General features: G+C 34.1%; 1 protein-coding gene across 4 annotated transcripts in view; it reads left to right on the top strand.

The window, feature by feature from the left end:
* Window positions 1–14224, top strand: part of LOC106870917 (neuropeptide Y receptor type 2) — a 768756-nt gene that overhangs the window by 329407 nt on the left and 425125 nt on the right. The gene's annotated exons all lie outside the window — the stretch shown is intronic.

Below are 14224 nucleotides of genomic sequence, written 5' to 3' on the forward strand. Positions count from 1 at the left end.
TTGGTTATTAGACTCTCTCTCTCTCTCTCTCTCTCTCATCCTCTCTCACACACACATACACACACATAGAGAGAGAGAGAGAGAAAAAGAGAGGGAGGTAGATACATAGATAGACAAAGAGCGACAGAGAGAGAGAGACAAAGAGAGGGAGAGTGAGAGGGATACAATTATGCACACGCATATATATATATATATATATATATATATATATATATATATATATATATATATGAACGGATATCTGTGTTTGTGTGTGTATATATCTCTCTCTCTCTCTATCGATCGATCGATCTACATTTGTGTAGTAGTATCTTTCTTAATGATTAGCTGTATAAGTATTTCCTATGAGTGAATATTTCAGTTTCGTCCCCTGAAGGCATCTCCTCATACTTCTACTGTGTCTGGTGTAGATTTATGGCGTCGTATCTTAATATTCCACACATTATATACAATGACTTACATTTGAATATCTCCTCATTAAGGCTTTAGTTACATTTTTTCATGTTCATATCCAACATCTTCTCCATCTGTTGTCGTTGCTGTTGTTGTTGTCTTCCTTTTGACTTCCTCGAAAGCAAATGCATTCGTATATTATGTATATTCTTATACAAGACATTCATTCGTTTAGACACATCATAAACTTGTAGCATGCTCCCGGGTGGGACAAAATGTATCTATGTATTCTTTTATTATTCATTTATAAGTTTCAGTCATTTGACTGCGGCCATGCTAGAGCACTGCCTTCTGTCGAGCGAATAGAACCCAGGACTCATTCTTTGTAACCCTATTACTTATTTTATCGGTCTCTTTGGCCGAACCGCTAAGTTATGGGGACGTAAACACACCAGCATCGGTTGTCAAGTGATGTTGGGGAGACAAACACACTCATACACAAATACACACACACACACACACACACACACACACACACACACGCAGACACACACGCATATATATATATATATATATATATATATATATATATATATATATATATATATATATATATATATATATATATATATATATATATATATACGACAGGATTCTTTCGGTTTCCGTCTGCCCGATCCATTCACAAGGCTTTGGTCGGCCCGAGGCTATAGTAGAAGACAATTGTCCAAGGTGCCACGCAGTGGGACTGAATCCGGAAGCATGTAGTTGGTAAGCAGGCTACTTATATATATATATATATATATATATATATATATATATATATATATATATATATATATATATATATATATATATATATATATATATATATATATACATATGTATACACACAAATTAAGGGATCAACAACAGGTTGCTTCACCACATACCGAAGTTCAGAAATAGCAGCTAAAAATGCTGAAACTCCAACAGATAGCAGTTACCCGCAACTCACATAGGCAAAACAAGAAGAAAAATAACGAACTAAACTAGCCATAGTTAATCATAGACATGTTTCTGGTTTAGGAGAATAAAAACTCTTCATTACCTCATCAGTATGATATTCCTGTTGTAAATTCGACGATACTGGCAAATGTGCATGCATGATCTAGCGTCATCATTGCAGTCGACACATTTTGAAAGTATCTCCAAATTTACATAGGCGAGCCAGCCCATCATCTTCCCTCACGGATTACCATGTGCGTCGCAGGCGGTACCGCAGAAAATCTGTGGTTTACTATCCGGGAGTGAATAATTAATTATTACAATTAAAAGGGTAAAGGATTATCAATTTATTAATAAATTAATAATTAATAATTCTTACCAAGCCCTTCGGTATGTAAGCACCATTATCGGTGTGGAACTTATTTAAAAGTTCTTATACATTTATAAACAAAATTAAGAGATCAGCAACAGGTTGCTTCACCACATACCGAAGTTCAGAAATAGCAGCTAAAAATGCTGAAGCTCCAACAGATAGCAGTTACCCGCAACTCACATAGGCAAAACAAGAAGAAAAATAACGAACTAAACTAGCCATAGTTAATCATAGACATGTTTCTGGTTTAGGAGAATAAAAACTCTTCATTACCTCATCGGTATGATATTCCTGTTGTAAATTCGACGCGTTTCAGCATTTTTAGCTGCTATTTCTGAACTTCGGTATGTGATGAAGCAACCTGTTGCTGATCCCTTAATTTTGTTTATAAATGTATAAGAACTTTTAAATAAGTTCCACACCGATAATGGTGCTTACATACCGAAGGGCTTGGTAAAAATTATTAATTATTAATTTATTAATAAATTGATAATCCTTTACCCTTTTAATTGTAATAATTAATGTATATATATATATATATACATACATATATATATGTGTACATATACATGCGCATACATATTTATATATATATATATGTACACGCATATAAATGTACATAGGTATATACGTATGTATATATGCATATATTTACATGCCTGTATGTATGTATATATATATATATATATATATATATATATATATATATATATATATATATATATAAATATATATATATATATATCAGGTCATCCCATAAGTCCTGTCCGATTTTACCTTTTAAAAATTGAATGAAATTTAATAGTATTTTAGAATGTTTAACGTAATTGAAAATTATTTTTATGCATTTGTGTACATTTAAACTAAATAAATATTATTTTACAGAATAATAGAATTAAAATTTCTTGGATGAAAACCCCTTCTAACATGGAAGTTTTCAAAGAGCAATTAAGGCGCATAGTACTTTATGAGTACTATATGAGTACGAAAAAGGAGACTCTGCAGCCGAAGCGACTAGTAACATACGCTCAGAAAGTATGCTTGAATGAAAGAACTTGCAGAAGATGGTGTGCAAAATTCAGAAGTGGAGATTTCAGCCTTGAAGATGAAGATCGAATAGGACGTCCAGCTGAGTGTGATGATGAGCTCCTTGAGGCATTACCTGAAGAAAATCCTGCATTATCAGTAGAAGAATTGGCAATAAAGCTTAGTTCAAACCATACAACTGTTCATTTCCATCTTCAACAACTTGGAAAGGTTCCTAAACTTGGAAAATAGGTGCCTCATGAATTGTCCGGAAGCAACCACAAATCTCGAGTTGACATCTGTTCTACTCTCCATTCTCGCGAACTCATTTCACTCTTTTTGGATAGACTTTTGACTGGTGACGTAAAATGGATCTTGTATCGAAATGTTAAACATCGTAAACAGTACTTTGGTAAAATGAAAAAGCTCAACCACAACCGAGAAGGGAACTTCGTGGAAAAAAGGTTCTCTCTATCTGGTGGGATTGCAAAGTAATAATTCAATTTGAATTGTTACTACCTAATGCAACAATCAATGCTCAAGTCTACTGTCAGCAATTATAGCGTTTGAACGAAGCTTTGACGAAAAAAGTCCCGCTTTAGTGAATTGAAAAGGTGTGATGTTTCATCAGGACAATGCGCAACCCCACACTGCAAAGATCACATCACAGAAGATCGAAGAGCGTGGTCGGGAAAAAAATCCTCATCCACCTTATTCTCCCTACCTTGCTCCTTCAGACTACCATTTGTTTCGTAGCTTACAGAATCATTTGTGGGACATAACTTTTGCAAGCCAGGAGTAGGTCGAAACTGACATTTCAGAGTTCTTCGCTTTGAAACCAAAATGATTTTACACTGATGGTATTTAAAAGCTTGTAAATAGATTGAAGGAAGTCATAGATAATCAGGGAAAGTGCATTGATGATTACATTTCAATAAAATATAACATTTGATCACTTGTTTTCTTTATTCAAAATTCGGACAGAACTTATAGGATGAACTGATATATATATATATATATATATATATATATATATATATATATATATATACAAGAATAAGGGCAGAGAATCGTCAATTAATAATAGAATTAACTCAATTGCTAATCCCTGTATATTTTTATATATATATATATATATATATATATATATATATATATATATATATATATATATATATATATATTTATATATATATATGTATATATATATATATGTGTATATATATAACGTTCGTAGCCACTTAAACATGGTTGTCCGTTCGAACGGACTTTAACCCCAAGAAGACATTTCCTCTAGCTGGTTAATTATGCACAGCTGTATCGGAGATATTGCGAGCAGGGGAGTGAGCCCCTGCTACCTGCTAGCGACGGGACCAGCAGGCCAGCCTGGTTATGGGAAATGTCTGCCTCTCTTCAGTACTGGACACCTTGCTTGCCAGAGATTGCAGTAGCTCACTTCTGCTCGCATCGCAATATATATAAATTCAAGTGACACACAGTCGTTGATCTTGCAGCGATCAAAAAACCTAGTTCTAAATTCTCTGTAAAAGACGCAATAGTCGTACTAAGCAGTAATGTTCGTAGCCACTTCAATATGGCTGTCTGTTCGAACGGACTTTGCTTCAAGATTTTTACCTCAATATGACATCTCCTCTAGCTGGCTAATTGTATTGTACGAGGAGGTGCCAAAAAGTTGCTGGCTTTGAGTAAAAGAATATACAGGAGAATCCGTTAAATACGAATTTATTCAACATATTCCCCTCTCAGATACAAATACTTGTAGCGGTCCTTCAGGTTTTCTAAGACCTGTAAAAGAACTCGGAATATTGGGCCGCCAACCAGCTCTTTCACGATACGCTTAGAGCCATTGGTCAGGCGATCGGTTATGTAAAAGCCAATCTTTCAACTATCTATTTAGTTCTTTGTGTTGAAGTTAGTCAGCAAAATCATATGGCAGGAAGTGGACACAACCTCCGTTCTTTTTTCCTTCTCAGGTCTGTAGCGCAGCAACTGTTGTTTCGAATATCCTCAGTGAGCCGAAGCCTACAAAATTAGACTTTCGTTTTCCATCCTTCATCGTTTCAAATTCAGGTGGATGCTGTAACTACTGCACAAATCTCTCACTATATTTGAAAGTCTACATGACAGTTTTAAGCAGAACTAGACTAGTTTTGCCAGTCATTATCAGATCATTATGTGTGTTTTATCTTATACATTCTATAGAGAAACTTTGCAAATGGTTTTGCGCATGAAATATGCAAAGATTGTTTTGTTTCTTCATTTCAAAATAGTATTTAGGCTGTTGTTATGGTCAGTTATTTAATATAACGAATTTTTACAACAAAGATGATTGTATATTCATTAAAGATACGCATGCAAATCCATTTGCAGATTTTTCCCTGTTTTGTGACCAAGGTTTTTCATTACACGTATCTTCATATTTAACAAAAACTGTGATCACATCTCAACTTATTGTCATAAGTTTCTTTTTGATTATCACCAAATTAGAAATACCATAAAATGAACGTTAATAACAAAATGAACATTCCATAACTTAACAGGCAAAATTTCCTGACTCAAGATGCATTCAAATTACACAGGAGCGAGCACCAACTCACTAAAGATCCTTAATGCAATCTGCAGCATATTGTTGCAAAATAACCTTACTGTTGTGTATATATTTTGACATCCAATACGTCATCCAAACATGGTGTTCAAGAAATGAATAATATGCCCTGAAAGGGAAACGTATAATCTCCTTTTCATCAGTTCTTATGACGTTCATTTAAAATCTCCGACGTAACTGAAGTAAAAAAAGATACAAACACAAAGAGCGGTGTTGACTTTATAGGGAAAGATATCTTCATTCAACTCCATCGATTTTCTTAACGAGATCAACATAAAATAAAATCAACCAGGCAGCCACGATCTGTAATCGAAGGTGAAGTCTTCCTCTCTTTATTAGAAACCATAAAAGCTTGTACAAATTTGAATTAAATTGCCGACAGTACTTTGGGAAAGTACAATTTAAATACATTAAATAGATTAAGTAAATGCTTTGAGTGTGAATTTCTAAGAGGATGCATTGAACCTAATCTAAATTGGAATTTCCATCAATTTATGAAAACGAAGGCATGAAAGAGATAATTGGAGAATTCGAAAGAATCTTATGCAAATGACAAAACATGTCTAGTTTTATAAATAAGAAGGAAGAAGGATACAATATAAAAGAAAGAAAAGGCCGAAAGACCTCTGACTTCTTTGTTAGAAAAGCAAAACGCTCACCTCTGTTTGTCAACAGTTTCCTTGTAACAGGTAAATACGTCATCCAAACATGGTGTTCAAGAAATGAATAATATGCCCTGAAAGGAAAACATATAATCTCTTTTTCATCAGTTCTTATGATTTTCATTTAAAATCTCTGACGTAACTGAGGTAAAAAAAAAATACAAACATAAACAGCGGTATTGACTTTATAAGAAAAGATATCATCATTGCTATCAGAAAGTTAAATAATGAGTAAATGTCTCGGATCCAACTTGTCATAATTCAAAGACAATGCTGTTGTCAAGTTATATGCCGCCAGTTCTCCACACTCGTGTTATATAGTAGAAAGATTTTTCTCACACGTTCTATGGTCAAACATTGAGTAGAAATCACTATTAATCATTTTACCTCCTGGCAAACAAAATTCTAAACACTTTATAGAAATTATTTTATATAGAATTAATAGCGAACATGAAAATAAAGATCTTAACATAAATCAACAGAGTTTTGGAACATAAGATACTTCTTTAAGCACATATTCTGCAATATAGAATATAAATTGTATTCTTTAATAAATAGATATCCAGAAATATATTTTCATACTTCAGCAAGTTATACAATTGCGTTGGTCGTACTATTCTATACAAGAGGCTATACGAAAAATGTTAGAAAATGTAAATAATTTCCTGGCTCCGAAAGTGCAACATGTGATAGTGCTGCGTGTTCACACCTGACAGAAGTTACTATATTCCCGAAAGAACTCTACTTGACCAAAATCTACAAAAGCAATTCTTCATTTCATCCCTGTTCTAACATTAAAAGGTTTGCGCCTATAATCATGAAATCAAGCGTGAGTGAAATTAAAGTAGACCATTTTGGTGAGTGGAGGAGGAAAAAACATTGTTCTCATGAAAGGTGCTTCAGGTCATAATCCAGCAATTAATGTTGGGAAGCACTGAATATACTACATTGAAAATAAAATTGCTGTTGCTAAGTAAATGTGTCCCTTGATACAAGAAGCATTTTCTGGTCAAGCAATCATGATATAATTCTTTATTTCGCTACTTTTCAAATCAGCTTCGATAGTGAAGCCATTATATTAATGCATGTCGACTTGTAAAGGTAAAAGAGAACATAACCAAAATTGAGACACGTGAAGTGATCGTTCACTGTTTAAATCAAATCTGATAGCTTGATTGGACGATTAGGAACGATTAGTCGCATTATCAAGCCATACACATGTCAGGGCACCGTTATATCATTTACCCAATGTGCACCATGGACAACAAAAGGTACTCTTACTACATAAAAATATCCAACGTCTTCATTTGAGGAAATAACCTTAACTGGTCTTAATCAAACCATCACCCGTTAGCTTATCAAATTGTCTACAAATATTCAAATTATATTCTTAGAAATATTTGAAATACTCGCAGAAGAACGACATAATCTAGAATAAAGATGAGAAAGCGAAACTGAGCTTTAATCTGTGATCGATGGTGGGCACTCTTATATTTACTGTCAAGACATTTCCATCTCTGGATATTTACTCTCTCGTTTTTCTGACGAAGAAGCATGCATGAAACGTTATACGCACACTCGTTTTCGGAATGCCAAGCAAATGCATTCCACGTGTGCGTCCTTTGATATTTGGTTTGATATTTCTTACTTTTCGATTTGCACACACACACACACATATATGTATATATACATATATATATATATATATATATATATATATATATATATATATATATATATATATATATACACATATATATACACACATATATATGTATGTATATGTATATATATATATATATATATATATATATATATACATATATATAAATGTATGTATGTATACATATATATTTAGGGAAATATGTATATATATATATATATATATATATATATATATATATATATATATATATATATATATATACGTATATATATGTGTGTTTATGTGTGTGTGTGTGTGTGTGCGCATAAATTTGGAGCCAACGCACTTGGTTTGATGAGATTATATGAGGCAGTTTATAACGAATCAATTTCGAACAAACACACAAGCGCGCGCACTCATACACACACACACGCACACATACACATACACACACACACACTCAGATTGCAGTTGACACTCGTTTTAATATAATTTAAAATTTAAATATATATTCAGTATGAATTCCCAAATCGTATGTCCTCATTCCAACTCTCCCAGTATTGTATATAAGTTAGATAAATTAATTGTATAAACCTTCACCCGCCACTTTATATTCATGACTTATTTTGCGTTTATGGAGTCTTGTGTTTACATTGATTTTAATATTGTTACTGGTGCTTTTATTAATGTTTCAACTTTGACTAAAAGTCTGTAGGTATCTCTCAAGTATTTATACAATCTTTTATATGGATTTAAATTTCAGTTATTTGTATAGTAAAGGATTCTAGTATCATTGCCAGGTACTGCACCAATAAGATAAGATTGAATGGAGTTTCTTCCGTTTCAACGTGGCGCCAACAGAGAATATCTTCATATATTCTTGCACAGTTCTCCGACCAACGTGGATGGACCTCAAATCAATGCTTTTGTCATTGGAAATACAGCAAATTATGTTGTACAATTGAAGTCCATAAATATACAACAGCAAATTTTAAAATTTAATTCGAAGTCAAATCATGTGAAAATCTCTAAAAGAACTGCAGCTGTTTATAATAACTTTTATCTTTTAACTAATACTTTTTTCAGTCGCTGGACTGCGGCCATGCTGGGGCACCGTCTCGAGGAATTTTTACTCGAACTTATTGACCCCAATACTTATTTCCTTTTTACATCTGTTTTTTTTTTAAACGGTTTCTTTTGCTTAACCGCTACGTTACGCGGACATAAAAACACCAGCACCGCCGGTCAAGCGCTAAGGGGGAAGAAACACGGACATAAAGACACAGGCACACACACACTAACATGCACACACACAAATACACACATATATATGTAGAATAAATATATATTTGTGGTGGGCTTATTTCCGTTTCCGTTTACGATATCCACTCAGAAGGCTTTGCTTGGCCCGACGCTATAGTAGAAGAAGCCTTCCTAAGGTGCCGCGCAGTGGGACTGAATCTGGAACGATATGGTTGGGAAGCGAACTTCTTATCACACAGCCATACCAGCGTATTATATGTCCTGCATCATCATAAATTCTGCAGTTGGAGCTACAGTACAGTTTATAAACGAATCCTATTTTGCGTTAATACTGACAAACAGTCGGAGTAAAACATTTCAAATAATTGAAACAGTACAATACTGTTACGTGAGGTTTAGAAATGAATAACTCCATTTTCATAGAAATCAATGATTTTGTTCTTTGTATGTTTCAGTTCTCCTCTTCCTAGAACTACGAATAATTGTGAACTGAACTCCCATATATCACAGATCCAGTTTAATTGAATTTAGTTGAGAATCTTCAGACTGCTTTTAAAATATCATACGCACAGTTGGTTTATTAATTCTCTACTCATGTTACTACCAAAGCTTTGATATTTTGTTCTGACATTATAGTTTTGTCAATGAAAATATATTCTTTTACCAACCCTATTGAACCGGGAAGCGTACTATGAATTAAATTTGGTAAGAACAAATATTTGTATTTGATTCTAAATCCAGTACGGGAAAGCGGTTTAAACTAACAATCCCCGACCTCTGTTAATTCCACGGGTAGGTTTCATGCAACACAATTTTTCCACGGACCGAGTGATTATGCGCATAACAAAACACAATACAATGCATATTACATAACTTAATTATTACACATGTAGTACGTATGTAGTACGGCAGACTCCAATAGTTAATAAATTAGAAATGAAAATTAATACGAATATATTACTAATGTAACATATATAAAATGCAAAACTACTTTGCACACTGAGGTAGACAATGCAAGAAAAAGACATTTTTTAATAAAATATATTCTTTCTGTGTTTGGGACTGCTAGTATGAAAAATATCATGTTTTAAGGAAAGGATTGAATTGAATCAGGTAAACAATGTTGGTGCTCTTTAGAGTGGATGGCCTCACTGTTGTATCTTTAAAATGCCGGATTATTATAACGCCCACTTCGGTATACAGTATACTTAGGAAAACTAGTAGAGACACGACTATCTCTGACCATCTACTGCATACTTCACGTACTTCTCTTTACTTATGGTGACTAGGTTATTCCATTCGTCACAAATTCCCAACATCTTTCCTTTTAAGTTTTTTCTTAGGAAATGTCATTTTATTTAAAAATATTTTTTTACTCTCCCCACCTCCCTTTTCTGAGTTTTTTTCGTTCTTGATCAAAGATTTGTCCATATCTTCTGTTGTATGCTTCGAAGGTAACTTCTTCGTCAAGTTCGTATTTCGACTCTGTTATGGAATTTGCAATATAGTCTGTTGAGAAGACTTTTAATGAATTTCCTGACGACCTCAGTAATTGCAGCATTTGTTGCTGTAATATTATTTGTTGTTGCTGTTGCTTCTGTTGTTGCTCTTGCAGTTGTATCTGTTGTTGTTGTTGTTGCTGTTTTTGCAACTCGAACAAATCTACTTAAACGATTTTCCGTAAAATTCGCTCAACAAAACTTGTTATTAATTCCTCGTAGAGTTTATTAATTCCATGCGAGCTGTTTAAATCCTCGTCGAGATTATTTATTCCTAATGAGTTGTTTAAATCCACTGTTATAATCCTTAAAATGTTGGATTGTTATAACACCTACTTTGGTATACTGTATAAAACCAGTAAAGGCACGAGTATCTCTAACCGCCAACTACGTACCCTGGTACTTCATGTACTTCTCTTTAATTATAGTGACTAGGTAATTACATTCGTCATGTAGGAGGAGTGTACAATTATTACTAATTCCCTACAACACCTTTTAATGTTAAACATGAGTGTCCATGGTGATGGCCACGGAAGTAACATAGCTGTTGTGACGTATTACTGCTCAGACATTCGATAAAGAAGACTACCTTGTCATGTGACCTTTAAGTAACACCAGTCTCTGTTAATTCACACCAATTCGTCATAAAAGTAGAGGGACATATTGGATATTGTAGTCGTAGTTCACAAGTAACTGATAAAATGGATGGTCAAGGCTGGAATGGTACGATGGAGGCTGACTTAGGACTACACAACAACAACGATGCATAACCAACTCTGACTTTGTATCAACAACAACATCAACAATAGCAACAACAATAACGGCAACAACGACGACAACAACAATAAGAGGAAGACATTAATACAGCCACAAAAAAAAATCCTCTAGCTAGACTTGCATAAATAACAGTTAAATCTCCTTCACGTCGCATCCAATCGTCGATGAATAGGAAGGACTATGTAGTTCTAAATCGAGTGGATGATAAAAAGATAGGCTTGTTCCGGATGTAATGCTTCTGATTAACGTCTACACCATTAGTTCCAGTCTAGAGACCTCCAAAACAACAACAACAAAAGTAACAACAGACCACGCAGTTTTCAGCTGATTGTCCGAAACCGTGTTGCTTGCTTTTCTCTATTCTAAATTTAGTGTTAAAGTTAAATGCTGGTTGTCCTGGTAACAGAAGACTTAGAAAGGAAAATGTTGTAGCAGAGGCAGAAAAGGCAGCATCGCTGAAGTTGGGGACGGCAGCAGCGATCGCAAAACTACTACTACTACTACTACTACTACCACTACTACTACTACTACTACTACTACTACTACTACTACTACTGCTGCTGCTGATGCTGCTGCTGCCGCCGCTGCTGCTGCTGCCGCCGCTGCTGCCGCCGCTGCTGCCGCCGCTGCTGCCGCCGCTGCTGCCGCCGCTGCTACTACTACTGCTACTACTACTACTACTACTACTACTACTACTACTACTACTACTACTAGCAACAACAGAAGTAATAGTAATAGTATATTCTAAAGTGCAATTTGTGCAAATTATGAGAAAAATTCACAGGCCACTGAATGAACCCAAGTAAATTACTGGTAATTATTTTATCATCTTCAGGTTAAACTCATGCATTCAAACTGAAGTGAATTGAGTAAAAGATGGGTTTTTGAAATGTAGTTGCATTACTTCCGATCGATTGAGGAAGAGGTAATTATCTAAAATGTTCCAAGTTCCCGGTGAATTCCACGTAAAATAACTCAAATTTTTGATCGTATAACATCTTTAATTTACACGCGCAGTTCTTCCTTTGAAAAGCGAAGGATCTTTGGAGCTCTCCTTTATCTAATACATTAGTATGATATATTTAAGAGATGCCAACCGTATTAAATATAGAATCTAATTCCGTCTTTTATCTTCGTCTCAATCTCATATATATATAACAGCCTTATAAATCTCATTTATAGCAGCCCTTTTTAGAGTAAAAATAATTAAAGGTTAATTGGTTTCCCTTTTAGTGTCAATATCAAATGTGAAATATTTTCATGTTAGAGAATACTTGCATTTATTCCTACAACTAGCAAACTCATAGAAGAATTTAAAATCGATTGATTTACTTCCTCAACCATTTTTTTTATTGGCTCTTACCCAGAGAAGACTTTGGCATTTATATTTACTAAATAAATTCCGACAGCATTGTGGAAGTGTGTTTATTTTAAGCGAAAGACATTTAACGTAACATTTCTTCAAGACGAATTTTACAGATAAAGCAAAGACAGAAAGGAAGCATGGAAGTATCACCAAATGATATTCGATTGAGTGATGAAAATAATTCCTTGCACCATTTTGATATTTGCTGAAGTTAGCTTCTTTTTATATATGTGAAGTTGATATGAAATACAGAAAGTAATATATATGTCACACCCCACTGATCTGCCAATTCAAACATTGTCCTCGATATAAAACAAATGTTTCGATGTTTCTATGTAGCCCACCATTGCTCATATACGCAAGAAATTTCATTATTGACAGGTCACCCCGTTATAATTGTTGATGAGTCTTCAATGATTCCCTTTCGAATATTTCCCATCACATCTCTATATCTTTTCACGAATGATCTCTTATCCCCCACTCAACATTTTACGAGATGGATTCTAGAAAGGCGATATAAGACACTGTCTGCGGGGAAATAAGAAAGCTATCTTTTGAAAGCTAGCTGAGCTAAATGTTCGTTTTCCTTTGGCGAATATATTTTCTTACTAAAGGAGTATTTTAAAAAATCTTTAAGTGACAAGCAATCCCTATTGTGTTTAAAGCGTGAAGTGACAGTGATTAGGGGTTTTAATGTCATTGCTGGATGGCGTTTCAAGGTTTCCTCTTGGAAATCATCTGATTTCTTTTCTAAGAATTTATGATTACATTGAGGTAGTTAATATCCAGTAACAGGTAACGTTATAGGATTGGAATCGATAATTCTGTGTTGATTTCGACTGAAAACGGTTTGCATCGTTCATTTCATTAACGTTTTAGTGAAATATTCCTTTATATGTATTGTCTTGTACATTTAGAAAACATTCTCCACCTTATTAAGTAGTCTTGCCGTAGTCGACAAGTTCAGCTCTGATCAGATATAATTATGATAAAAAATGTGCCATGTATGAACATGTTACTCGGTATTTTCTTCCAGTCATCTGGTGCAGGACCTGCCACGAGGCACCTTCCAGCTTTCAGCTGCTGAATTGAGAGAGAGTAAAGCTCTTGTAGGATGACTAAAACCAGTGACGCTTCAAACTGATATTCAAACTGATATTCAGCGGTCAGAGAATTATCATACACAGTGCCTTAGCTATTGGTGTGTTATAGCAACATTTACAGAAAACGTTTTCTACCTACAACCACACTTCAAACATGCAATACATGCACACATATGTCATATTCCATACATATATATATATATATGTATATATATATATATATATATATATATATATATATATATATAGAAATATGTGCGTGCGTGTGTGTATGTGTATGTATCTATATCCCTCTATCTATCTATAAATAAATAAATAAATAAATTATATATATATATATATATATATATATATATATATATATATATATAGGTGAAAGTGTGGTTCAGTTGTAAGAGACTTGCATCCCAACCACATAGACCTGGGTTCAGCCCCAGTGCGCGGCGCCTTCAGCAAGTGTTTTCTACTACGGCCTCGAACCGACAGATGGAGAATGAAAGAAGC

This window comes from Octopus bimaculoides, chromosome 22 (assembly GCF_046866305.1).
Source record: "Octopus bimaculoides isolate indiv1 chromosome 22, ASM4686630v1, whole genome shotgun sequence".
Lineage (NCBI taxonomy): Eukaryota > Metazoa > Mollusca > Cephalopoda > Octopoda > Octopodidae > Octopus > Octopus bimaculoides.